This window comes from Olea europaea, unplaced genomic scaffold (assembly GCF_002742605.1).
Source record: "Olea europaea var. sylvestris unplaced genomic scaffold, O_europaea_v1 scaffold1928, whole genome shotgun sequence".
NCBI lineage: Eukaryota > Viridiplantae > Streptophyta > Magnoliopsida > Lamiales > Oleaceae > Olea > Olea europaea.
Genome location: NW_019237107.1, coordinates 41,032 through 66,126, shown reverse-complemented (window position 1 = coordinate 66,126; position 25,095 = coordinate 41,032). Strand labels below are relative to the sequence as shown.

General features: G+C 34.8%; 1 long non-coding RNA gene and 1 pseudogene across 5 annotated transcripts; one reads left to right on the top strand and one right to left on the bottom strand.

The window, feature by feature from the left end:
* Nucleotides 1-6,061: 6,061 nt before the first annotated feature.
* Nucleotides 6,062-25,095, top strand: part of LOC111379065 — a 28,468-nt pseudogene continuing 9,434 nt past the window's right edge.
* On the bottom strand, nucleotides 12,102-25,095 carry LOC111379067. 5 transcript variants are annotated; one of them, XR_002699996.1, is made up of 11 exons: nucleotides 25,039-25,095; nucleotides 24,863-24,930; nucleotides 24,419-24,475; nucleotides 23,870-24,074; nucleotides 22,581-23,374; nucleotides 22,236-22,489; nucleotides 21,928-22,147; nucleotides 21,270-21,381; nucleotides 20,125-20,230; nucleotides 19,286-19,761; nucleotides 12,102-19,190 (listed from the first exon to the last, which is right to left on the bottom strand). It is a non-coding gene; the product is annotated as an uncharacterized LOC111379067 (long non-coding RNA). The 5 variants fall into 5 exon arrangements; XR_002699998.1 differs by having other exon boundaries at nucleotides 23,899-24,074; XR_002699995.1 differs by lacking the exon at nucleotides 23,870-24,074 and having other exon boundaries at nucleotides 21,270-21,388.

Sequence of the window (25,095 nt, the reverse complement as noted above, 5' to 3'; positions counted from 1 at the left end):
GAAGGATCATACAAAAACACTCATCATCATTCGTCATCCTCTTCACGATAGATTGAAAATTAAATATTTCACCGAGAAGGATTTAAACTAACTGAAACATTTGATTATCAGAGAACTATAATCCTTCCAAATGCTTGCTATGAGTGGATGCACATTCGTTTCCAAGACGTCAAAACTATTAGTGGGTATAATTCTAAATTGTTCAGAATATATTCAAAATTAACTTTGTGTGGAGAAAAATCATTGATGAAGATATGTTAGAATAAACTTTTTCCACATTTCACGCTTCGAATGTGCTCCTACAACAGCAATATCGTGAACGCGATTTCAAAAAGTAAACAGAACTCATATCTTACCTACTTGAGGTTGAACAAAATAATAAACTGTTGATGAAAAATAATGGGTTACGTCCATGTGGCTCTGTACCATTGTCTGAAGCAAATGGTACAACATTATTTGAAGCAAATGCAATATTAAGACAAGAATATGGACATGGACATGGATACGAATTTGGACGTGGATGAGGACGTGCATGTGGAATAAACCATGGATGAAATAATCAACCATGAATAAACCATAAAGTAAATGAAAGTAGCACATTCAAAAGGAGCACGGAGAAAGTTGCTTTAGATGTGAAATGAAAGGACGTTGAGTACGTACCTGTCGTACGACAAAATATCTTGTAAATCTCCACCAAAAATCAATCAAGGGAATGGAAAAAGTGGAGACAAATTTTATTGATCATGATGATCCAACTAATGTAACTCATTTGGATGTCCTTGATTTCTTTGCTGTTCTAAATGGGAATATTACCAATTAATTGGGGTGATGTAATGGAAGATGTAGATTAGTTTACTTTCTAATATTTCCCTTTATTTTAAAATTCGATTTGAAATATGTTTACTTATCACAGAAAAAAAACAAAAAGTTGAAACTTTATAAGCATTGTTAATTTCACATATTGAATTAGTTTACCCTTTCAAATTTAAATTCAAGTTTTTAAATATATGTGCTTTGTTATAAATTCATGATGGACTGTTAAGATATTTGTTTAATTTATAGTGCAGCTACACATACTATTCTCCAAGACAAAAAATAATTTTGAACTTAACATTAGTAGAAAATAATGTGAATATGATATTAGGTGCATAGAATATCGTTAATGACTTTGGAAGAGCTTGTATTATTTTACTAAATAATACAAAATTATATATTGATGATGCACTTTATTCTAGTAAATCAAGAAGAAATTTGCTTAGTTTTAAAGATATCTTCTGTAGTGGATATTACATTGAGACGATGTAAGAAATTAATGTTAAATATCTTTGCATAACTTCATTTATATCTGACCAGATACAGATAAAAGAAAAATATCACACACTCTCATCTGGCATATATTATATATTTATAAAAATAGTTGAATCAAATATATTGTCACAAACCAGATGTTCGTCGACCCAAAAATTTTTATACTTTGGCATGATCAACTTAGATATCTAGGGTTATTATGATGCATCGAATAATAAACAACTCGCATAGACATCTATAAAAAATCATAAGATTCTTTTACCTAATAATTATCCATGTATAGTTTGTTCGCAAGGCAAGTTAGACATTAGACTTTCGACTACTAAGGTCAATATTGAATCTCCTACTTTCTTAGAAAGAATTCATGGAGATATATGTGAGCTCATGCACCCCCAGTATGGATCATTTTGTTATTTTATGGTATTAATTGATTATTCTACTAAATGATCATATGATTGCCTCTTTTAACTAGGGATGTAGCCTTTGCTAAACTACTTGCTCAAATCATAGAATTACGAGTGCAATCTCCTGATTACTCAATTAAGACTATTCATTTTAACAATGTTGGTGAATTTAGATCACAAGTTTTCGATAATTCTTGTACGTCAATTGGGATTGTTATTGAACATTCAATCGTGCATGTTCATACATAAAATGGTTTAGTGGAGTCGTTTATCAAACTTCTACAACTTATTGCTAGATCATTACTTATGAAAACAAAACTCTTAGCTTCTATTTGGGGTCATGCCATATTACATATTGCATAATTGGTCTATTATTAATATTTACCTTTGCAACTTGCATTTGGTCATGAACCAAATATTTCTCACCTACGGGGTTTTTATTGTACTCTCCAAGTCCCTATTTCAACCCCCACAAATTACTAAAATGCGTGTCAAACGAAAACTTGGGATCTATATGGGGTTTGATTCACCATCCATTATTAGGTATCTTAAACATTTAACAGGTGATTTATTTATTGTACGTTTTGTAAATTGTCATTGTGATTAAATGATTTTTTTAATTTTGGGAGGAGAAAAACTACATCTAGAAAAATAAGGTAAAATTTATAGGAATGAAATGACTCTATCTCACTTTGATCCCCGCTACAATCAATCTGAGCAAGAGGTTAAAAAATCATTCATTTGCAAAAAGTTGCAAATCAATTACCGGATGTATTTGTTGATAAAAGAAATTTGACAAAGTCATATATTCCAGTAGAAAATATTTAAGCAAAAATGATGTCCCTAAAGGACAATCTGCTGTAGTAAATAAATCTCAAATATATCACAAGCATGGTTGACAAGTTGATTCAAAAGACTCTGTACTTTGAGAAAGAAAAGTACAAGAGAAAAGTCAACCAAAAACTTCGGAAGAAGTACTATTAGAAAAGATTGATCAATCAAAATTAAAAATATGGTTCCTAAAGAACCACAAGTATTTGAAAATAATGAGATTTTAATAAATTATATATCATATCATAAATTATGGGGAACGAAAATAATGTTGTTATAGACAATATTTTCGTATTTAACGTAGCTCTTGATATTATGCAAAATGAAGATCGTGAACCACAGTCTGTTAAAGACTATTAAAATAGAAATAATTGGCCAAAATAAAAAGAGACTATACAGGCAGAATTGAATTCCTCAGAAAAACAAAAATTATCTGAACTTGTAGTTCGAACACTTAAAAATGTAATCCTTGTAGGATATAAATGAATTTTTGTACGAAAGAAAACTATAAATAATGATATTGTAAGATATAAAGCTTGACTCGTTGTTGAAGGCTTCTCACAAAGACTTGGAATTGATTATGAGGAAACATATTCTTCTGTAACGAATACCATCACTTTTAGATTTTTAATTAGTTTGACTACGTCACATAGGCTTGATGTGCGCCTTATAGATGCAGTAATTGCCTATTTGTTTGGCTTACTTGAATGACTTGATAGTGACATATATATGAAAGTCCCTGAAGGACTTAAAGTGCCAAGAACAAACGATATATACCGGAGAACCATGTTATCAATTAAAGATTATTATATGGATTGAAACAATTCAGACACATGTGATATAATCGCCTTAACGAATATTTGTTGAAGGAGGATTATAAAAATGAGGATGTCTGCCCATATGTTTTCATAAAGCAACAAATATTGGATTTGCAATTATATGAATAATGCACATCCATTGGTATCACCTATGATTGTTCGATGATTTGTTGTGCAAAAGATCCATTTCGTCCACTTGAATATGGAGAAAAATGTTCTTGGTCCTAAAATAACATATCTTAGTGCAATTGAAGTATTAACTTATCTTGCAAATTGCACTCGATCCGACATAACTTTTTCTGTATATCTCCTTACAAGATATAGCTTTACAACAATTCAAAGACGTTGAAATGGTATCAACCATATTTTATGTTACCTAAAGGGTACTATTGATTTGAGATTATTTTATTCTCAAAAGTTGGGATTCACCTTAGTGGGATATACAGATGCAGGTTATCTCTCCGACTCACACAAAGTTAGATGACAAGCAAGATGTGTGTTTACATGTGGGGGAATAGCTATATCATAAAGATCTATGAAGCAATCTTTGACAGCAACATCCTCAAATCATTCTGAAATTATTGTAATCCATGAAGCAGGTCGAGAATGTGTATAGTTGATGAACATGACACATCATATCCAAGCATCATGCAGGTTAATTTCAATAAAAAATAGTTCAACAATTTTGTATAAAGACAATGCAGATTGTATTGCACAATTCAAAGGAGGTTATATCAAAGGGAACAGGACGAAAGCATATTTTTTTCGAAATTCTTTCATACACATGAATTTCAAAAGAATAATGATATTAATGTCCAACAATATCGCTTAAGTGACAGTGTGACCGATTTATTCACAAAAGCACTGTCAACATTTACATTCTAGAAATTGGTCCATGAAATTAGAATGCATAGGCTCAAAGATTTTCAGTGATCAACATTGGGGGGTAACTGTACTCTTTTTCTTTCTCTTATGTTTTATCTCACTGAATTTTTCTATTAAAGTTTCAATTAAGCAGCATTTAATTTTAATACTCCAAAAATAACTGTAATCTTTTTCTTTCGCTTGAATTTTTTTTGTCCAATTGAGTTTTTATCCAACAATGTTTTAACGAGTCAAATATTTTGTAATGTGTCATTCAAGTGGGGGTATTGTAAATGGTAAATTTATTATTGAATGATAATTGTACCCCTACAGCGCTATAAGTTATTACCGTTGTATCCCTTATTTTTCACTATAAATATAGGGCTTTGGTTCCTAATAAGATGGACCAGTCTATCGACTTCTTTCTATTTTCTCTCTTTTCATAACAATTTCTTCTTTTTCTGAGATTTCCTTATCAGTCACTTTACTTCCGTTTGGAAAGAATTTATAAAACAGTTTAATTTATAAATAGATAAAAAGTTAGTGAATGAGTGAATATTATTTATAAAATAATTGAAACGTATAATTAAAAATGAAGTTTGACTATTTATGAAATTTACAAATTTTGTCCAATGGAAGCTTAATCTCTTCCACAATCTAGAACGTCCATAATTACTGATGAAGTAATGCTATTTAGAATCGTTCATTACCGTAGAATATGACATACATGTAACGGTTAGTGATTTGATATATTAATGTGGCAGTTTTTATTATCTTATGTAATAAATCATTAATCTCTACATGTATGCCACATAGGGCAATTTCGGTAGTGAACGATTGCAAATAACATTATTCTTACTCATGCATATAATTTCTTTCCCTTTCTTATTAGGAATATCAAAATTCCATGGCAATAAAATGAACATAAAATTTTTATAAATGAAAAAAAAAAAGAATGAAAGAAAAATCTAGCACTCTTCATCTTAGAATATAATTCGTTTTAAGTATAAATATGTTCACGAAAAAAGTTTAAATGATTGAATTTATTCTCTATATATGATAGTTGTATCAAAGGCTTTTGAAATCAAGTCATCTTGTCACCAATTTACCAAATTGTTTGTGCGATTCATTTGATGAAAAAAAATAGAATGTTTGGTAGGGATTAAAATCAAAGTTTTAGTAGATTTTGATAAAAGTTGATGAAATATGCTGTTGAAAAGTCGTTGGATCCATGAAATATATGATTAAAATTGAATGTTGACTTTGAATTAAATAAAAATTTGAATTTTAATCACTACCAAATAGGAGCTAAATAATTCGGCTGTTTTAAGAAAAAAATTATTCTTTCATTAAAAATTTAATTTGAGACAACATAGTAAAAACTATGAGTTTTGCTACACGTACACCGGGGTTGATACTCCGGTGTAGACTCCCCTCGAATGTGGGATCCTAAGATTTTTTATTGCCGTGGACCCATCCCCTTATGTGAGGAGAGTGTACACCGGAGTATCAACCCCGGTATACAAATAGCATTTTTCAAAAACTATTACCATGTTAGAGTTCACGGCAAATCTCCAATTATTTCTTTATCCATATTAATTAATTCTAAACACCCCTCTATTATTTCATAAACTCCCCTCCACCCGGTAAAAATAAACAAAAATAAGCACAAGACGTTCCATAAACGCCAGGCCACCACATCATTTGAACAATTCCCAAGACACACACGTGCCGATACCACCGTCGCCGCATGAGCCACTATAATACATATATAAACTCACTGCACCACCACCTCTTCCTCCTCAATCCTCCTACTCCTAACTCTCTTTCTCTACAATGGCTACTTTTGAAACCCATCTTCTCAAAGATGAGCTCGATGTAGTGATACCGACCATTTGGAATGTTGATTTCTTCAAAATGTGAAGGCCATTCTTTGAGCCATATCATTCGATCATAGTGCAAGATGGTGATCCATGAAAGACAATCAAGGTCCTTGATGGCTTTGATTATGAGTTGCATAATCGAAATGATATTAATAAGATTCTAAGTCCTAAAGCTTCCTGTATTTCCTTCAAAGATTCTGCTTGCAGATGCTTCAGGTACCTGGTCTCCAAGAAGAAGTGTATCTTCACCATTGATGATGATTGCTTTGTAAGTTATCAAAATTTTGACTTCTTTTTTCATGTAAATATCAAGTTATACAAGACTATGGCTCGTTCGAGAAAACATTATAAGAATTGATCAGTGCTGGTTTGAACTTTGGGCCGAACATTATTGTAATAATTAAGGGCTGTAGATTATTGGATGATCTTGTTCTTAAGTATATTTCCATAAATACATGATCCAATATGTTTTACTGGTTTGCTTACTTAGAATTCTATGATTTTCTTGTTTTTTTGTCTAATTGAGACTAATATTTTGCTAAGAAAAGATGGAAATTGTATCAATTTGATGTTCTGCATCAGGATGGCAACGGGTCGGGTTGGGTCGGCCCATCCCTGCCCCCACTTCATTACCTGTTTAGGGCGGGGAGGGCGATAGGGATCCCTACCCCGTTTATTACCCTTTTTTTAAAGTTTAATATGGGTGTTTGATTATGAAAGCTCCACAATAAAAGAAATATAAAACCCTAAAACTAAAAATAAAATAAAGATTAGATCGAAAGTACTTCATTGTGTCTATTATACAATTGCATTACTCATAAAAACAAAAGGATAAATGACATCATATTGTGCAAAAAAAGTAAAAAACATCATAGAATGAAACACTCCATGTCATAGATCTTCAAGTGCTGCCATCTTCTTCTAGAATGTCTATATCAGGCTTCTTAAAATTTGATGACTGTAAAAGTGATTATTAGTTAGACAAATGATATATTTAACTTTTATATTCAAGTCCATTTAAAGAAAAAATTAGTTTACCTCATCTTCAAGATCAGTGTCACTCAACTGTGCACAACATCTAGAGTAAGATGTTGGCGATTAATGTGCTAACAATAAATAAAACTAGTTAGCGGTAAAGAAATAACAAAAATAATTATGAAAAACACATGAAATTGTATTTCTCGTACCATGAATGTCAGCTTCTACCAATCTCTAGCACACATCAAAGCCTCTAAAGTCTTTGAATGAAGCCTATTTCTATGTGGACTAAAAAATCTACCACTGGTACTAAATGCAGACTCTGACGCCACTGTAGATATTGGGATAACTAAAATATCTCTTGCAACTTTTTGGAAAGAATGATATTTTGTTAAATTTGCTATCCACCATGCCAATTCGTCAAAATCATTCGATCTAGGTAATAGAGGCTCGTACAAGAAAATATGAAGCTCTGACTTCATATTGTTAGTACTAGTGGTATTACAAACAAATAAATCAAATTGTGCCAACCGATCTTTTTGCTTATAAAAGTAGATGCCTCAGTGTGGGTAGAAGATTAAGTCACGTTCCCACTTGATCCATGTCTTGTTTTGTACACATTTAGCAACTTGTGACAAAATTTTCTAATTTTTTTAATCTCAAGATCCGAAAATTCATTTTCATAAATCATTGGAAAATAATATTCAACCAACTTCATTTTAAATCTTAAATCCAACACATTAGCTACTACTAGAATTCCATGAATCTCACTCCAATATTTTTCAAACTTGTCAATCATACTTGAAGCCATCATTTTGATTTCCTCAAAGGAAGATTGCATCCAATCGTAAATTGACAAATTTATATACCCGCACAGAACTGGGAGCAAAAGCAACCGCACAAAGTAACTTGATAAGACTGTAAAATATAATATTTTTCCTTCGTAGTTATTGCATTCGTGTGATTATTTGGTACCAAAATACACTCATTATACTTATATTTTGATTCAGGATGCATTTTAATAGAAAAGTTGAAAGTCAGAAGAAAAGAACGAAAAAGGATCAAAGTGGAAGAAAATGAAAGTTCACGGACTAAAGTACAAATACTCCAAACTTATGTCTAACCTTATGATGAATATTCGAGAGTGTTAGAGGTCAAGCGGATGAGGAAGAAAGTTAAAGGGATGAAATATCATCAAAGTATGATCATATATCAATTCCTAATCGAAATAGTTATGCACCGATTTTCAGCCTCATATTGGGACCCCTTTTTGACATGTCAAATGATCGAATCGGAAGATGATATCTAAAGAAAATTTGTATCCCTCTGAGTTAGCTTTCTAACACAATTTGAATCACCTTAATCGGATATCGAGAGAGAAAGTTATGGCCAAGTACTAAAATTCGTCTGGCGAAGAAAATGGTTGAACCATGCGGTCGTATAGTTCAAAAACCATGCGGTCGCATAGAAGGCTCCAAGGAACTTCATGGTTGAAAATATTTGTTCTATGTAACTGCAACACTTAATACTATGTGGTCACATGGTTCACTTCTGAGGCGAAAATTCTAGTTCCCTAATTTTAGTCCAAAACTTCTGGAAACACATCTCCTACACGATTTTATGACCCTATGTCATCTCAGAACGCCGTTATTCATCTTCACACCACTTTTCTTTGGCTTTTGGCTCAAGAATTCCTTGGAGAACTAAAATCTTTGGTGAAGCCACGAAGGATCTCGATCGGATTTGGTGATTTTTATATCTTTTCATTCATGTAACAAGCTCCTTCATTAATGAACAATTCCTTGATTTAGATTTCTTCTTTATATTTATACTTTTGAAGTTTGTTTAACCTTTATTAAATTGTTCATGGATTGAATCATGTTTTTTTTCCAATTGAATGACTAAAATATTGGTTGAGATTAAATTCAATTAATTTATTGACGTGATTTGATTATTGCTATATGCTTAAAGTATATTGTCGTTTCTTGAATCTTGTTTCAATAAATAAGCGCGGAATATGTTCTTAGTAAATCTAAATTCCAGGATTACAAGTGAGATTAAATTGATCTAGGTTTCTTGCTTATATAAAGTTGTTTGAGATTGATTTAACCTTTACTAGGTTAATTATAGATCTAGTCATGCTTTTTCTATCGATTGATCGAAATAATTGTTGAGTTTCAATTTCATTTATGTCATTGGTGGATTATTTACTTCCTTATGCTTGATGTATATGGACGTTTCTTAATCTCATTTCAATGAGCAAATGTGGGAATGTGTATCAGAAAGCCTAAATCTTTTAGTAAAATGCATGAATAGTTGATGTTGATTGATCCAATCCGAAAGAGTGAATTCTGGTGCTTCATTAATCGTATGCATTGATATTTAAATTTCATTCAAATTGTTAAATTCTTCTCACAACCACAAAAACCCTAGTTTGTTAAATCCTTTAAACAATTTGTCCATCTCCCTGTGGAATCGACATCCCAAAGCTATACTACAATTACTGCATTATTCTTTGGGCATAATCATAACTCCACTATAACCTAAAAGCAAAAAAACTACTATGAAAATTCCTATGATAAATCTAATGCATTAACACATAGTATATAAAAGAAAAGTAACGAAGATTTAAAATGAGCCTGGATAAGAAGTCTTCTCAAAGGGAAACGAGAAACCAACACAACATCAAATAAAAATCACGTACATCAAATAAACATTGATGGCGAAGTTGACAGCAACGACAATGGCAAGAGATGCAGAGACGATGGTGGTCGGCAAGAAGAGAGGCTAGAGATGCACCGTGCGCAACCTTGTGTGGAAAATGAAAAAAATAAAAATAAAAATCCCTCAACTCTCATACCCTCGTTACCCCCCAGTCACTCCTTCATTAACTGACTCTAATCTAAAGACTAAATATCTAATTTTGGGCAAGTGGGCATTGGGTTAAAGGTTTAGTTAATTAGGTGTGGTCTAAAATTGATACAACTTAAAAGATAAAAGTTAAAAGTTAAAAAATGAAAATTAGAATTTTAAAAATAATAATGGGGCGGGTGGGTACCTTAATATCTGCCCCCGTCCCGAATACCCCGATTTACTGATTAAGTAGGTAATGCCAGCCCTGAACAGGACGGGCCTACAAGTATCAGGTTTAATGGGCTTTTTTTGTCATCCCTATCAAGAAAGCAATGGCTTATACAATCAGATTGAAGTATTGACTTTATTGCATCATTGTCAAGTTATATTAGCTTTTGTTAGCACTTGATTGTAGGAACAATTGCACCTGCACACATAGTGATTATGTTGAAGTTTTCAATTGTGAGATGGTTGAGATGCTTTATTACTATCATCTTTAGATTAATCATTGAACAGTATTTATATACCACGCTTCCTAAATATAAATCAGTACTCAAAAAAGAAAAAAGAAACGAAAAGATATGACAGTAATTCTAAGTTAAGTAAGAGATATTGACAAATACTTTAATAGCAACAATATGAACGAATTGACTGAGAATGAAGAAGTGATTCAACCAGTGTACATGAAATAATGAAAAGGAAGAAGATGATGTTCAACATAAAAATTTAAATTAAGGGGGTTGCTTTTCTTTTGAATTTGTAGGTTCCTAGGAATTGAAAAAGTATTGATAAAAAAATGAGAAATTATTTACTTGAAATGGGTCCAAAAAGAGTTGATGACATCTTATTTTCCAAAGGTGGTGCAAATAGACATTTTAATTCTTTACAATATAAGCGATTACTATCAAATAGGCATATTTAACTAAAATTGGTCAATTGGATAATGATGGATACAAAGATTGGCATAATTTGATATTTAAGTCATGGAGGAAATAAGGAGTATTTAAGTTGCATGACTAATTGGATTGATTGGAAAACAGCTTTGAAAAAATTACAATTGATACAAGCTTGCAATTGATGATCAATGCAGAAAGAAAACACCTCGACAGGTGCTAACGATGATAACGCTATTATGAAAAGACTTGTTAAAAACACCTCGACATTTCGAGGAGATAATGAGAGGTTTCACGTTGAGAACAATGGCTTCTATTTGCAAATGGTAGAAATTGTTCCTAGTTTGATCCAGTAATGTAAGAGCACATTCGACGCAAGATCGCTTATTGTACATTTTTATCAATTGTATTTTTTGTTTGAAGCATGTTTTCCAATTCAATCCAACTAGTCAGGCAACGTAAATACTCCTAATTTCCTTCATGACTTTTAACAAATTGATGCAACTTATGCCAATATTTGTATTCATTATTACCTGGTCGACCAATTTTAATCGAAATTTTTGATGTTTTAAACAATTTGCGGCAAAAGCAAAAAATATATTAGCATCTTCTATCAATTGTTTATCCATTTGGCAATAATCACTTCTATTGTGAAGAATTGAAATGTCTATTTGCACCATCTTTGGAAAACAATATATTATAAACTATTTTTGGACCAATTTCAACTAAATAGTCCCTCTTTTTTTATTTATTAATGTTTTCCAATTCCTATGATCCTCCAAATTCAAAGAAACGAAAACCTCTTGATTTAAATTTATACATTGAACATCGTCTTCTTCCTTTCCATTTGTTTCATTTACTCTGACAGGTTGAACCATTTCTTCATTCTCAGTCAATTCATTCACATTGTTGTTATTAAAGTACTTGTCAATATCTCCTGCTTAATTCTGAATTAATGCCATATCACTTCGTTTCCTTTCTTTTTTAACTTTAGACTCAATTTAGAAGGCAAGGTATATGACTTCTATCCAATGATTAACCTAAAAATGATAAAAATAAAACTTCTCAACCATCTTACAATTAAAAGACTTGGAACACTGTGCAAGTTTTTATTTAATTAACAAACACTCGAAATTAACAAAATCATATCACGAGCTAATCAAGGATCTCAAAAAACTGTTAACCACATACTCTTCTACATACATTAATGTTATTTTAAATGAAAATCTTCTAAATCAGAAAGAGATACTCTCTCACTTAAGAATGGACTAAAAACAATCGAATACTATATTTTTCTAGATCTATTTCCATGGCCATCACATTATTTTCAAAGCAAAATTCACCAAATACAAAGAGGAAAACTAAATATATTGACCCAACATAAAAACAGTTTCCTTTTCTAAGAGGAATAATATCAAACAACTCGCAATAATTATATGCATTCACATGAATTCACAAACACAAAGAATACAAATTTGTCAATATTTTATGTAACGACTTTGGGAGCATCAACAGGAATGTTGATGATGAGGACATCTAGTCGTTTTTATTTATTTCTAGTTGGACCTTGCTTCATTTTGTGGACTTTATAGTTTTGGATTCTTATTAGGCTTATATTGGCCCAAGCCCAATCTAGTTAGGGTTTAGGTTTTTAATATTTAAACTACTTTGCATTGTAATTAATTTTTAGTTGATGATTGAATAAAGATATTTAGTGGCTTGTGACGAAATTTCCCTCTTCCCCATTCTTCTTCTTCCCCTATTTTCTTCTTCTATCATCATTTCCCCTGATTTCTTCTTCATGTTCATTGATTTTCTCTTTCTCTATTAATTTTCCTATTGGTGCTACATCAAATTTGGCATCAGAGCCAAAACTTGGGTAATTTTTTTATCTACAATTCAAAACTTTCTTCCTATCCTCTTTCCAAAAAACTTGTAGAACAGCACAAACAAAAAAAATTTGTTGTGAAGCAGCAGTTTTCTTGTTAAATTTTCTTTCTAGTTGAGTAGGAAAAAAGAAAATAATTTGTTACTGTTCACACCTAGAATTTCAGTTTTTTTTAAAGATTTTTCAGTGGTTTCACAAAAAAAAAAAAAAAATTGCTACTGTTCACACCCGGAATTTCATTTTTTTCTGTAGTTTCCCAAAAAAAAAATCAATTTTAGAGTTTTAGGCGTTTGCTGCTGCTAAGTGTGCTGTTTCATAAATTTCATCCCTAACAATCAAACCCTACTTACATCCAGTCTACATACAAGATCAGCCCACCTTACATTAACCCAACCCTATAATAATCCATATACCCATATATAATTATTACCTGTGAGCCCATTCCTTTTATCAAGACATTTGCGCCATAAACTAGTGGCCCAAATTACTCACAATCCTAGTTAAAACTCACTCTCACTTAATCCAATTCAAACCCATAACCCATTTCTTCTCAGTCACCATGGCCACCATAAGCCACAATCACCAGACAAATCATTCCACCTATACACAACCCAGACGCAGTACACCCCTTCACTTCCACACTCAGGATAGAAGTCACAGTCGTCTCCACTGCCACCCGCCGCCGCCAACACCATAATAGAGGGACGATTTCTACATACACCACCAGCAAAACTAGAACAGCAGTCACTCATATTCATAGGAAACCACCTGAAGCGAAGGAAAGGACGCAATTATATCCAGAGCCCACGTGTCAACAATTTGAGCAACTAAACAACAGGGAGTCCTTAACCTTTATTTATTGTTGGTTTACACTACTTCATTTTAAGATCACATCATTTACATTACTTGTGTTGCTGTTATTTGATAATTGTAGCCTTAAAAATTCACTTGATCAGAATTTGTGAGTTCACATCCATTGTTCTCCGATTACCCCCACGTGATTAGACCTTTCGAATAGTCATTTGTATCCTTGCTTTCTATTTTATTTGTATCAGTATTATTAGCTTCCCATGTTCGACCCTACGTAATCCCATCTTTTTTTCAGTAACTTAAAAATTAAAAAAAAATTGCTATTTTACTATTGGTACCTATTGTTTATTGATCTTAGTAGTGCATTTCACTTAGTTAGTGTTACTTTGTATGCATTTGCGTGGTGGTCGTGTTACTACCTCTAGTTCTAGTACCCTTGCCATGGATTCGTCCTAAATTGAGGCCATCACCCGATAGTTAGCACAAATACAAAATCAATTAACGGCTGTCTAAACTGAGGTAGCCGCTACTCGTGAGGAGAATAGAGCCCTAGCCGTTAGGTTGAACACTTTTGATCCAACCCCATATTTGACTGAAACTAAAAACTCTAAAGCTTCCATTAATAGACCTCAACTTCGTCCGTGGTCAACACCACATCAGCTATGATCATAGGGAAGGAAATCAGGCTCGTGGACGAGAGTGGGAATATCACTGTCATGGTACACAATCTCCCCCTCTCCACGATTTGCGCCTTTTTCGAAACATTAAGTTAGATGCCCTACATTTGATGGTTGTCTAGATCCTAGTGTATTCAATCGATGGGTTAGAGATATGGATCGCTTCTTTGCTTGGTATGGGGTCCCGGAAGATCGAAAGATACAATTTTCCAATTTCAAATTAACTGGCACTGCTCAACTCTTTTGAGAATGTGTTGAGGACCTTCTGGATAGGCGTCATGCTCCCTCTATTGAGAGCTGGGATGAAATGAAGCGTCGTCTTCAAGAAAAATATTTACCTCAGTCTTACAGGGGTAACTTGCTGGATCAATGGAACACACTTACGCAAGGCAATCGACCTGTGACCGAATACGTCGCGCAGTTTGATGAGTTTTGAATAAGATGTCAGGTCATTAAGGATGAGGTCATGACTTTGAGTAGGTTTAGGTAAGGCCTAAGAGATGACCTTAGGCGTGAGCTTGTCCTTAGAGGCGTCACCACTCTTGACCACTCTTTCGTTCGGGATTACGAGTTAGTGACTAGGACACCGTATAGAACTCGTAGTGACACTCACACTGCAATCTCTTCTGCATCTACTCCATTCCCTAAGTCTATTCTAGGGCCTTATCCTTCTAATGCTACCCATGTATCATATAGTAAAGGTATAGGTTCTGAGGTTCCAAGGGCGCCCTCCCGTTTGCAATGCTTCAACTTAAGGGTTTTGGTCACATTTCTTTTAAGTGTCCTAGCCAAACCCTAGTTATGGAAGAGCGTGAAGGTATAGTTGACGAGCCATTGGAGGACCAAGTTTATGAACCTAAGTTGGAAGAGTTTGATGACTTGGAGGATAGTGAAGATACCTTCTTAGGTTGTATTCAGGCTAGTCCCCTTATTCCACATACGCCTAGAGTCGGTGTCGTCCGTTGAACTCTTACCAAGCCTAGGAATGCTGATGATTGGCATCGTCATGCCATCTTCCACACTTACATCAAGATCAATAACAAGGACTGGAAAGTTATTGTGAAAGGTGGCAGTTGCATTAATGCAGTTTCGATGGCTACTGTATCCTGTCTAGGGTTGAAGCCAGTTCCTCACCCTCAACCATACAGCGTCTCTTGGGTTGATACCTCTTCTATAGCTGTCAATGAGCGTTGTTTAGTCCCTATCCAGTTCGTCGAGAATAAGGACCATATATGGTGCGACGTCATTTCAATGGATGTCGAACACATCATCTTGGGACGACCTTGGTTGTTTGACCTAGATGTAACCATCTATGGTCGATCCAATCCTTGCTCCTTCATGTTTAATGGAAAGAAGATTTACCTTAACCCACTGTCCCCAAAGCCTGTTGGCTCATAGGAAACGAAGAAGAGTGTGGAACGAAAGGGATTGCATATCATTAGTCCTACGGAGTTTGAGCGTACACTTGTTGGTAACTCAATTGTGCTCGCTTTAGTAGTCATGGAGGTTTCATCTAACTCCATAATAGAGAGCCCCGCTGAAGTCCAGTCGTTCTTTCAAGAGTTTGAGATGTCTTTCCGGATGACCTCCCTGATCATCTACCTCCTCTACGGGACATTCAACATGCCATAGATTTTATCCCAGGGGCATCCCTTCCAAATTTGCCTCATTATAGGATGAATCCTACCGAGCACGCTAAACTTCAAAGGCAAGTGGATGACCTCCTTCACAAAGGATTCATTCGTGAGAGTTTAAGCTCGTGTGCTGTCCCTGCCCTATTGACGCCTAAAAAGGATGGTTCTTAAAGAATGTGTGTGGATAGTCACGTTATCAATAGGATCACGGTGAAGTATCGTTTTTCCATTCCTAGACTTGATGATATGCTAGATATGATGGTTGGTGCTACAATCTTTTCGAAGATTGATCTGAAGAGTGGATACCATCAGATTAGAATTCGTCCAGGTAATGAGTGGAAGACTGCTTTTAAGATGAAAGATGGTCTTTATGAATGGCTAGTCATGCCTTTTGGGCTAAGCAACGCGTCGAGTACCTTTATGCGGGTAATGACACAAACTCTTCGACCTTTCATGGGCAAGTTTATTGTTGTCTACTTTGATGATATTCACACCGTGACCACCTTACACAAGTTTGCTCTACCCTACGTGCAACTAATCTGTATGCTAACATCAAGAAGTGCTCTTTCTTCACCGATACAATTGTTTTCATGGGGTTCATTGTCTCTTCAATAGGGGTATTTGTTGACTCTGCCAAGGTTCAGGCGATTCTTGACTGGCCTGAACCTAAGACTATTCATGACGTCAGGAGCTTTCACGGCTTAGCTATATTTTACCATCGTTTTATCAAGGGGTTTAGCACTATTATGGCGCCTATTACGAAGTGCATGAAGAAAGGGGAGTTTTATTAGACACAAGAAGTAGCTAAGGCCTTTAAGTTGGTCAAGAAGCGAATGATGGAGGCTCCTGTCATTGCGTCTTCCCGACTTTTCCAAAGTCTTTGAAGTTGAATGTGATGCCTCCGGGGTAGGTATAGGCGGAGTCTTGAGTCAGGGTCGTCACCCTGTTGCCTACTTCAGTGAGAAGTTAAATGAGGCCAAACAACGGTACTCAACTTATGATAAGGAACTGTATGCGGTGGTCCAGGCTTTGCGCCATTGGCGTCACTATTTGTTGCCCCAGGAGTTTGTCCTTTATTCGGACCACGAGGCCCTCCGTTACCTCAACTCCCAGAAAAGATTAACTCTAGGTATGGTCGTTGGATTGAATATTTGCAGGCCTATTCATTTGTTTTAAAACACAAGAAGGGCGTGGAGAATCAAGTAGCTGATGCATTAAGTCATCGTGTCTCCCTTTTATCGATCATGAGTGTCAAGATCATCGGTTTTGAAAGGCTTAAGGAGGATTACGTGGCATGTCCCAATTTTAAAGATATTTTTCTTGATTTGCAAGGGAGATAATCAGACACCACAGATGGCTTCCGACTTGAGGAGGGTTATCTCTTTAGAGCCAATAAATTGTACATCCCTCGAACTTCAATGCTAGATTTCATAGTGAGGAAAATTCATGCAGGAGGTTTAGCCGGTCACTTTGGGCGTAATAAGACCATAGAGGAAGTTGAACGCCAATTCTATTCGCCTAGTTTGAAGAAAGATGTGGCTAAGATTGTTAGTACGTGTAATCCTTGTCAATTGGCCAAACAGAATAGACAAAACACAAGCCTATACACTCCTCTTCCCGTCTCCAATTGTCCTTGGCAAGATGTTAGTATGGATTTTGTATTAGGACTTCCACGCACCCCAAAAAAAACGTGATTCTATTTTTGTGGTTGTCGATCGTTTTTTGAAAATGGCTCATTTTGTCCCCTGTAGCAGGACTTCAGATGCGTCCAAGGTTGCCATGTTATTCTTTAATGAGATTGTCAAATTGTATGCGCTTCCTAAGACCATTGTGTCCGATAGGGATGTTCGTTTCACTAGCTATTTTTGGAGGACTTTGTAGCAAAAGATGGGTACCGAATTGAAATTTTCTACGGCCTACCACCCTCAAATTGAAGTAGTTAATCGAAGTCTTGGTAAACTATTACGTTGTCTTCGAAATTAGGATTTGATCATTCCTGTAGCTCAAATTGTTTATAGCAGTTCCATGAATCGTTCAATGGGTATGAGTCCATTTGAAGCTGTTCACGGGTATAAGCTTAGGAAGCCGTTAGATCTCATTCCTATGTCCCCACAGGCTAGAGTGTTAATGTTAGTAAAGCATTTGCACAACATCTTCGTGATTTGCATATTGAGATCAATAAACAACTTGAAGCTAGTAATGTAAAATATAAACTCCAAGCTGATTTACATAAACGACGTGTTGAGTTTAGCATTGGAGATTATGTTACGGTCAGCATTAGGTTAGAGCGGCGTCTACATGAACTCGTCTCAAATTGCGAGCCCGTAGTGCAGACCCTTTTAAAATTTTAAAGCAAGTTAGTCCAAATTCATATGTTGTTGACATTCCACCTCACCTTGGTTACCACTCTATTTTCAATGTTGATGACTTAGCTGCTTATAATGGCCATTTCATTCCCTCAGATGATCCTCTGTTACCTCCTTTTGTGGACCTTGACCCTGATTCTTTGATTCTTTGGCCCCTTCTAACCCACTACCACCTCTCACAGCACACAAAGATAACATTGATGCTATTTTAGATGAAAAACTGTGTTAACTAATTATGGAGAAATTCAGCACTTTCTTGTTCGTTGGGTTGGTCGACCAGATTCTGACTGTACATGGATCTCTAGAGAGACACTACAGCAATTGAATCCAGATTTATTGGAGCTTTATCGGAATCAGCAGGATCTTCCTTGGCCCAGATCGCCTCCCGTCCACCTAAGGGGAGTTGGTGAGGACACCAGATTCAGACATCCACTGACACATTTCTACAGACACCGGAAGAAGCTTGCCCAACCACTCAACTTATGGTTGGACGATTGACTATAACCTATATTGATATATCCACTCGACAGGGCCGAGTTTTCTCCCACCCCGGGAGAGTTGATGAGGACATCCAGTCGTTTTTATTTATTTCTAGTTGGACCTTATTTCATTTTGTGGACTTTATTGATTTGGATTTTTATTAGGTTTATATTGACCCAAGCCCAATCTAGTTAGGGTTTAGGTTTTTAATATTTAAACTACTTTGCATTGTAATTTATTTTCAGTTGATGATTGAATAAAGATATTTGGTAGCTTGTGGTGAAATTTTCTTCTTCCCCTATTTTCTTCTTCTATCATCCTTTTCCCTGATTTCTTCTTCATATTCGTTGATTTTCTCTTTCTCTATTAATTTTCCTATTGGTGCTACATCAGTTGATGTCTTGGTGAATAAATTCTACCCTTCTTTCTCTTTTAGTGAACATTAACAGTTAACACCAACATTCAACTCCTGCTGCTGATGCAACCGTGCATCCATCCAGGCTCTAAATCAAAGACCACAAGAAAAGGATCAGATTTAAGATGTTAAAAAATGGTGGCATTACATTACTTTTCGAATAAGATACAACTCGGTACCTACCTGAACCATAAAAAGAACTCTTGATGTATGCCCAGTGAACTCAGCTATTTTCACCATGGAGGGGTATTTACAGAGAGAGAGCTGATTTTCTGTAAACCCGTGAGAGCTAAGCAATTCACGCTCATTTTTTTTCCACAATAAAGCACACCCGTGAGCCACTGTCAACCGAGTTCAAGCACACACACCGGTGTGCGTGCTCCAAAACAAAGATTTGAAGGTAGAATGGGTTTTGGGAATGGATTGAAATCAAAATCAGATAGCTATAAGACTTAATCACCAAGGCAAAATTGAATATTCATGGGCAGTGAAAAATAGACCAAAGGGTGGAGAAAGAGATATTTGCTAGAATGGCACTCTCCCATTCTTGGTCATGTATGGGAGCATATGGGCCCACCCATGTTATCTTTCTTTCCACAATCGCTGCACTCTTGGGGAGCAACAGGGCCAAATCCGTGGAGATATCTAATGCTGGCATTCTATAGAAGAAAAAGGAAAAGGCAAAAAAATCAGAAGGTATACTAGTTGTAGAAAAGATAAGTTGCATATGACATTGTATTTTACCAAAAAGAGAATATTACTTATGAAGTGCTCCAAATGAAATGCTCAAATCAATCAGCCTTTAGGTTCCTAATGCATGCAGGCATATAGCAAAAAATATGTACAGTTGCATAGCTTCACTGAAGACAATTTTGCAGGTACTTGAAATTTGTAAACCATGCAATACCATATCATGAACCTTTTCTGACCACAAAAACTTTAAAATTTCATTTGTCATTCATGCCAGCTAAAATTTATGCAGCATCAAAATATACCGAAGCCTTGTGTATAAACATGCATACCTTGGATACAGTCCTTCCAATTGGCTGGAGATGAAAAGAATCACAATCAATGCACTGATAAACATATGAAAGCTTTAAAGGAGTGTTCTTCATTGCACTTGCTGATCTGCAAACAATCACTTCAAAAATCAGACATGCAAATCTAGACTAGTGGCATTAAGAGGAAATAATGTACAGTCTAATCATGCCAGTCATGCAACTCACTCTTCTTGATAATATGAAAAGCAAACTTGAGCAGTAAACATTAACGAATATACACGAACAAATACGCACACATAGAAATCCATCTGAACATATAACACTGGAACAATGTACCACTAGTACAAGTTAGCGTGAGAGTTAAAAGACAAGATCATTTCAATATGATAAATGGCATATAATCTTTCAAAAAATTTCAAGAGGGATAGGATCAGGAGTCATCAACTATTTCAACCGACTTGTTAAAGAAGACTCCCATTTTAGGACATCTAATAATCCAACAAGTAATCCCTTTTTGGATGGAGAACGTACAAAACCAAGGCTCAGTTGGAAACCTAAAGAGAACTCAATAATGATTCTTTAAGTCAACATCACAAAACTGATTATCATAATGAGCATAGAAAAAGCACCCTGTAAACCCTTCATACATAATGCCTCTGGTGAATAATTAATTGCAGATTGTTGAAGGATTTTACACAGAACATATAGCCTTCCAGTAAGTGAAAAAATATCAAAAGCGTAACAATTAAGATCAAGATCAGAGTTACTGCCAAGGTTATGTAGTTATAGATACCCTAAATGGGACCTGGTCCAATTTCTAGAAAAGCTATCATCATTCCTAATCCAATGTCAAATGGCAGGAGCAAAAAAATGAAGAAATACAAGATGGCAATTAGTTCATCTCTGAAATTACTTTGAGATAAGTTAATATAAATTGGAAGCTTTGTTTCCCTTTCCATGTTTACACAATATCACCCCACAAAGCCAACATAATGATCAATGAAGTAGACAATAACAAAGGGAAATTTAGAAAGCTTATAGTGGCACAAATAAAGTAGGATAGACAATCCAGGATTAATTATCTAGACCTTGTTTTGAACACATAAATAGCTTATGGTACAAAATGGTTGAACAATTTACACTGAGAACTTCATAAGATAAAATACCTCAATGCTGGCAAGAAGGATCCTCAAAGCCATCTCACGGCAATATTTCTATCTATGTATAATTTTAACCACTTTTGAGCATGCCACTGAACCATTAAGTTTTATGTTTCTCCTGCAAGCTTCAACAGAAGTTGCACAAGGGGACGACATTAGCTCTTCTGATTTACAAACCAAGTCAGGTTGCAGACAATATGCAAATTCAAAAGTAATTAAAGAAAATTTTGCCCCCCTCATAGCCCCTTTATATGCAAACGGGAAACACGCATGGGGAAAATCAGACTATGCCTATGTTTGGTTCATGTTTATAAACTGTTTATAGACACTCAAAGCCACTTTTTATCCACACATGTCAAGGACTCACAAGTAGCATCCACTTATCCACCACTCATTTCTATCTATTTATAATTTTAACCGTTTATAAATTCTCTCTAAACATGCTTCATGATGCAAATTATGAAAAAATGAAAGAATTTTGAACCCTCAGTCCCAGTGTACGCAAATGGGAAACACATGTGGGCAATATTGGGCACATCAAGTTCTCAATTCGAATTAATTCATCTAGATGATGACACTTTAAAAATATTCTGCGTGGCAATAAAACAATAAATGACTTTTTATTAAAATGAAATTTCTAATTATAATTAAAAACATGATTCACCTCCTTCGTTGTTCAGGGCCACAACTTGACCAATCCCATCAACTTCACGTGCTTATCTTAAGGCTCTGAGCCCGGAAGCCGACAAAGCCTTCTCAAGAGATGCATTAACATTAACAACTTGAAGAAAGAAAATAATGACAAGCCTACAGCAGAGCACAGGCTTCAGAAGGGAAGCAACAATTTACAGAACTCCTCATGAGCAGTTGGCCGTAGAAACGCCCTGTAAGAAAATGGAAATTATAGAAAATAGTTAGCTTAAAACATATAGTGGAATGAATACATTAAAGGGCATTGTCAATAATTTGTACCTATGGACTTGTGTAGCTTAAAAGAATAATGAAAGAGAACAACTGTTAATCATTTTTGTTTTCTTCGATCTTAGAATTTCATGCAGTAAAGAATCTGCTTTGCTTTCTCATTCCAATCATCGAATGTTGCAGTGACCAAATGGCTCTGAATTTGTCTTGGGTGCAGGTTTTGCCGCTTCAGGTGTCCCAAAAACATTCCAAAACCTCAGAGTTTTATCTCCTGCTGCTGATGCAACCGTGCATCCATCCGGGCTCTAAATCAAAGACAGCAAGAAAAGGATTAGATTTAAGATGTTAAAAGATGGTAGCATTGCATTACTCTTCGAATAAGATACAACTTAGTACCTGAACCATAAAAGAACTCTTGATGCATGCCCAGTGAGCTTAGCTATTTTCACCATGGAGGGGTATCTCCAGAGAGTGAGCTGATTTTTGTAAACCCGTGAGAGCTAAGCAATTCACGCTCATTTTTATTCCACAATAAAGCACACACCTGTGAGCCAGTGTCAACCGAGTTCAAGCACACACCAGTGTGCATGTTCCAGAATTTTATGCACCGGTCACTTCCAACTCCACTAGAGGCCAGTAAATTACCCTGGAAAGGACACCAGGCAAGAGCTTTGACAGCAGCAGTATGTTCCTTGAGCCTGTGCTGACACGATCCGTCCCGAATCATCCTAACACACCCGACACGTGTCGTGCGCCGATGGTAGATACCAATTAAGTGCCGGACCCACCATCAAGGCAACATTGACTTGTATTGACTATGATATGCTTTGTAAAAATTTTGGCAGAGTTCCCCCTGAATTATAGACTAAAACCACCTGAAATATATAATCCAATATCCCAAACAGATACATATAGTTTAAAATATGGTACACTGGCTCACAGAAAATCAACTATTCAAATACAACACTGGCAATTTAACCTTTGCAACAATTTATAAACCACAGTACCCAAAATGCATAATATATATAAAACATAGCAGGCCCAAAACATGGAATTAATTTCTGACCAAAAGAGGTGTCTATTCCAAAATATGAACCATTAAACTGACAAGATGAGTCATACAATGCTTGACAATTTATAGTTCAACTCGATAGATCAACTGGCCCAGTAGTGCTCAACTCAGCTACTATCTGATAAGAGAAAATGTAAAAAAATAAAATGTGAGCCTATAACTCAGTGATTGGATAATTTTGTAAATAAAAATACTTTTTCCATTTATGTTAACATTCTAAAAACTGGTTTATGATAAAAATATCATTCACGGTACTTTAAGCTAAATCTTTATTCTTTAAACTGAATAAGCTAAATTCTGTATTTTGAAATCTGATAAGCTGTATAATACTGAAAAGTCACACCAAAAAGGTAACCTAAATAACTATACTCATGTATCGGTTTACACCGATAGACATGGCAAAGCTATTCAATTCTGAAATTATGTAATTCCGAAATTCTGTAATTCTAGATAAGTAGATGTAAATTTAACGAATAATCTGATATTCATGAAAATCTATGAAATATTGCTACTGGTCAATACTATAAGCTGAAAGCTTTATTCTGAAAACTAAATTAACTGAATTCCATAATCTGAAATCTGAAAATTGAATAAATACTAAAAAAAATCACACCAAAAAGAGTACCCAATGAATAGCCTTACACATGTACAGAGTAATCTCGATGTACAAGGCAAGCCATTCAAATCTGATAATCTGATAGCTGATAATCTGATAATCTGGTCATACGTACGCAGAACTGCCCCAAAGGCTAATCACTCTAGTACACGGCCCAAAGCCTATGTGTGTACGAGAGTGGGTCCCAAAGACCTCTGATAATCTGGTCATACATTATGGAAACACATTCACGATAGTGCAGAGCGGGTAAAATCACTATAACTAGTCATACACTGTGGAAACACATTCACATCAGTGCAAATTGGGGTAAATTCACCTTGGTACTTTCTGGTGGTTTTTAAAAATAACTTTAACTATATTGAAACATGTAATAAGAATATAACATGCTACTAAAATAATTTAACTAAACTGAATTTAACTTTAAAAGCAATCGATAATAAAATCCATTTTATTCTGAAAATCATGCTATGAAGTCAACTTTATAAAATAAATAACTTTAAAATTTAAAGAAGACTTATTTCTAATAAATAAGTTTTATCCACTCACTCAATACGAGCTACAGACTAGGCCGGAAGGTAAGCTTTTCCAATTCTTCGTCACCACCTGTAATAAATTACAAATAACTAATTTAACAACTTCCATACTAAGTATTTCTTAATACTAGTAATCGAATACTAAAACTTGACTTCTCGATACTTCAATAATATTTTCCCCAATTTCCTTTAATCACTTCAAACTAATTCCACTTTCTAGTCCATTTCTTTATAGCTAATTCATTACAATAATCTTCACTCCAAACATAAAAATAATTCCTTCTTCCAAACTAGTAAAATTAATAATCATAATTTAACCAATTTAATTTCCCATCTTGATCCATAAATTCATGCCTTCAAATGAGTATTTCATCCTTACAAATTTTCCCATTAACTAAACTCATTCAAAAACCCAAATGAAAATTCTTGGGTTTTGCCCAAAATTGGTATTTCTTACCTTAGTGTAAACAGCATCTCCAATTCAAAAATATTGACTTGAAAACATATATATTCCTTCCTTTAAATCTGAAAATTAAACAAATAAAATCAAAACTCTAAAAATCTAAGCATAAAACATACCATATCTTTTAAAGAAATTAGACAAATTGAAAATGAAATTGGAATAGCCACTACCTCTTTTCCTTTCTTTTTCCTTTCCTTCCTTTTCTTCTTCTTTTTCTTCCCAATTTC